Raw genomic sequence first — 4,036 nt, 5'->3', positions numbered from 1 at the left:
TTATGAAAATGCAAATGTGGAATGCAAAAGGATTTTGGGTCCTTTAAAGCTCAGATCAGCGCCTTTGGAAGAATGGGTCTTGCATACACTCAATGTTGATACATTTGATTATGGCACTGAAGCATGGGTAGAAGAAGCAATTTCCAATGGTAAAAGGAGACACCAGAATACCAAATGTTTTAATTGTGGAAAAATGGGTCATATGAAAAGGAATTGTAGACAACGGATTTTCAGAAATAATAATAATAATAATAATGCATCTTTCAGAAATAATAATAATAATGCATCTTCTAGAAATAACAGAAATAGGAGGACTCAGCCTTCAGGTTTATGTAGAAGATGTGGAAAGGGCAGACATTGGACGAATGAATGCAGGTCTACAAGAGATAGACAAGGCAACCTGATACAGCCGGGAAACGTGAGAGGGGGGGTCTCACAGGCCCCCATGGCAAACATGGTTCAGTCATATCCAGTTTCTGCAGAGAACGTGCCTCATCAGGACAATTAGGAAGCCCCATGCCTACTGTTACAAGCAATAATGATCAGAAAGATAAGTTACGTGTGTTTTGGCAAACTTCTATAAATGATCAAAGACCTAAACTGAGAGTGTGTGTAAATGGCATTTTTATTACTGGCCTGCTGGACACAGGTGCTGATGTAAGTATCATTACCCCAGAATCTTGGCATCCGTATTGGCCTCTTCAAAATGTAAATGTTCAGCTCCTGGGAATTGGAACCCTATCTCGAGTAAGGCAGAGCACGAGATGGGTTGAATGTATAGGGCCAGAGGGACAAATAGGAAAATTAAAGCCATATGTAGCCAATATCGCAATGAATTTATGGGGTCGTGACCTATTACAACAATGGAATACCGAAATTAACATTCCTGCTAAATCTAGAGCCTATATTTCTGAGAATAATATTAAAAGATATTATAAACTGAGAAAACCGGCCATTCGGGCTGTAAAAGAACAAGCAATTGATGCCCCTTCAGAGATACCAACAGCCTTGCCTCTAAAATGGTTGACTGAGAAACCAATATGGACAAAGCAATGGCCTTTAGCTGAGGAAAAGTTACAGGCTTTAGAACAGCTGGTACAAGAACAATTAGATGCTGGACATATAGAAGAATCTACCAGCCCTTGGAATTCTCCTGTATTTGTGGTTAAGAAAAAATCAGGTAAATGGAGAATGCTGACAGATCTCAGGGCCATCAACAAGGTTATTCAACCTATGGGCCCTCTGCAATCTGGAATTCCTTTGCCCTCTTTATTACCAAAAGGATGGCCTCTCATAGTTATTGATTTAAAGGATTGTTTTTTCACTATACCTTTGCAAAAAGAAGATAGAGAAAAATTTGCCTTCACAGTGCCTACTTATAACAATTCTCAACCTTCGAGGAGGTACCACTGGACCGTCCTCCCCCAGGGTATGTTAAACAGCCCCTCCCTGTGCCAATATTTTGTGAACCAACCATTGCAAATAATACGCAAGAAATTTCCCAAATCTATAGTATACCATTACATGGACGACATCTTGTTATCCGATTCAAACATGGATACCTTGAACAGACTGTTTGAAGAAATAAAGATACTTTTACCTAAATGGGGATTGCAAATAGCTCCTGAAAAGATTCAGAAGGGAGATTCTGTTAATTATTTAGGTTATAGAATAGGTTTGCAAAAAATTAAGACACAAAAAGCACAAATTAGGAGAGATCGCCTACGGACTCTTAATGACTTTCAAAGACTGTTAGGTGACATTTCCAGTCTACGACCAGCTATTGGAATAACACCTGATTTAATAATTCATTTGAACAAAACCTTGGATGGTGATAAAGATTTAAACAGTCCCAGAGAATTAACAGCTGAAGCAGAAAAGGAACTGACAATGATTGAGGAAAAATTACAACAGGCACATGTGGACAGGGTGAATCCAGAGCTTGATTGTATTCTCGTCATATTACCATCAAAAATTTCTCCTACAGGAATTTTAATGCAGAGAGATGATATTATTTTGGAATGGATCTTTTTACCACATAAACCAAGTAAGAAACTGAAAACTTATGTAGAAAAAGTCTCTGAGTTAATTATAAAAGGCAAGCTGAGACTTCGTCAACTAGCAGGCATAGACCCAGCAGAAATTATAGTGCCTTTCACTGCTGATGAACTAAAGAAATTATGGGAAGATAATGAACCATGGCAAAGAGCTTGTGCTAATTTTTTGGGAGACATTAATAACAACTATCCAAAAAGCAAGCGGCTTAACTTCATAAAGAGAACTTCTTGGATTCTTCCTCGAATCGTCCGTGATGCTCCAATAACTGGAGCCCGTACATTCTATACTGATGCCAATAAATCAGGGAAGGCAGGTTACAAATCAGAAGACTTGGATAAGGTGGAACAAAGTCCGTATAATTCTGTCCAGAAGGTGGAATTATATGCCATTCTTATGGTGCTAAGGGATTTTAAAGAACCTATTAATATAGTTACAGATTCACAATACGCAGAAAGAGTTATTTTACATATTGAAACTGCTGAATTTATACCTGATGATACTGAACTAACCTCATTGTTCCTCCAGGTTCAAGATTTGATCAGGAACAGGCTTTGCCCTATATACATAACACACATCCGATCCCATACAGGTCTGCCAGGTCCTCTAGCACAAGGTAATGCAGAAATTGATCAATTATTGATTGGTAGTGTGCTACAAGCCTCTGAATTTCATAAAAAACATCATGTCAATAGCAAAGGTTTGAAGAAAGAGTTTTCAATTACATGGCAACAAGCTAAGGAGATTGTAAAGAAATGCCCTACTTGCTCTTTCTATAACCAAACGCCACTGCCTGCAGGGGCTAATCCAAAGGGCACCCAAAGGAATGAAATCTGGCAGATGGATGTGTTCCACTTTGCAGAATTTGGCAAATTAAAATATGTTCATCACACCATTGACACTTATTCAGGCTTTCAGTGGGCAACTGCTTTAAGTTCAGAAAAAGCTGATTCAGTAATCACTCATTTATTAGAAGTCATGGCTATCATGGGTATACCTACACAAATAAAAATGGACAATGGTCCTGCTTATGTTTCTAGGAAAATGAAACGGTTTTTTGATTATTACAATATCAAGCATGTTACAGGTATACCATACAATCCTACAGGTCAAGCAGTCATAGAAAGATCAAATCGAACTATAAAAGATATGTTGAACAAACAGAAAGGGGTGGAAAACACCCCCAGAAATAGGCTACATAATGCTTTGTTAACCTTGAATTTTCTCAACGCTAATGAGAAGGGAACAACAGCTGCAGAAAGACATTGGATAATGGAAAAGTCTACTGAACTAAATCAACCAGTTTATTTCAAGGATGTGCTGACCTCACAATGGAAGCCAGGAGATGTGCTACGTTGGGGAAGGGGTTTTGCTCTTATCTCCACAGGTGAGGAAAAATTGTGGATACCATCAAAATTAATAAAGGTTCGGTTTGAAGAAGAGAAGCCACTTGGAAAAGATAAATAACAATTCTTGCGCAAGGATGGTGAGCAGACTGATGGTAAGAAATACAGATTGGTTGGGGGCAGGGTTCTTTTCTTATCTCCACAGGAAAATACTCATCTTCAAAGAAATTTAGGGACCCTGAATATTTAATAACTGATGGATGGACACATTTTGTAAGTATTAATTTTTATATACATGTCTTATTAAACATTTCTTTATAAATATATAGAGCTGGTTTTGAAGTTGGACTCTGGCTCAGTCCTCTCCAATTCCAAGCCTGTTAGTAAGAGAAAAACCCAGAGTTTCTGGAGTTTCTGTCTCATGTCAAGAGCCATGATATGGGACAGAAAGAAATATGAGTTTAGAAAACATCTTTGCTTTTCTTCATATCTATCATACTTTTCATTGAATATATCTATCATGCCTTTCATTGAATATATATGTATGTCTATATATGTCTATATGATTAATGTTTAAGTTTTTCACAATGAACAATGAGTTTTTCCTGAAGTGACATTTGAAGTTTCCAGGAAGA

Source organism: Microtus oregoni, unplaced genomic scaffold (genome assembly GCF_018167655.1).
Source record: "Microtus oregoni isolate MIOR12 unplaced genomic scaffold, Mior012 000002F_ref0000024, whole genome shotgun sequence".
In the NCBI taxonomy this organism is placed as follows: domain Eukaryota; kingdom Metazoa; phylum Chordata; class Mammalia; order Rodentia; family Cricetidae; genus Microtus; species Microtus oregoni.
This window is presented reverse-complemented; position numbering follows the sequence as displayed.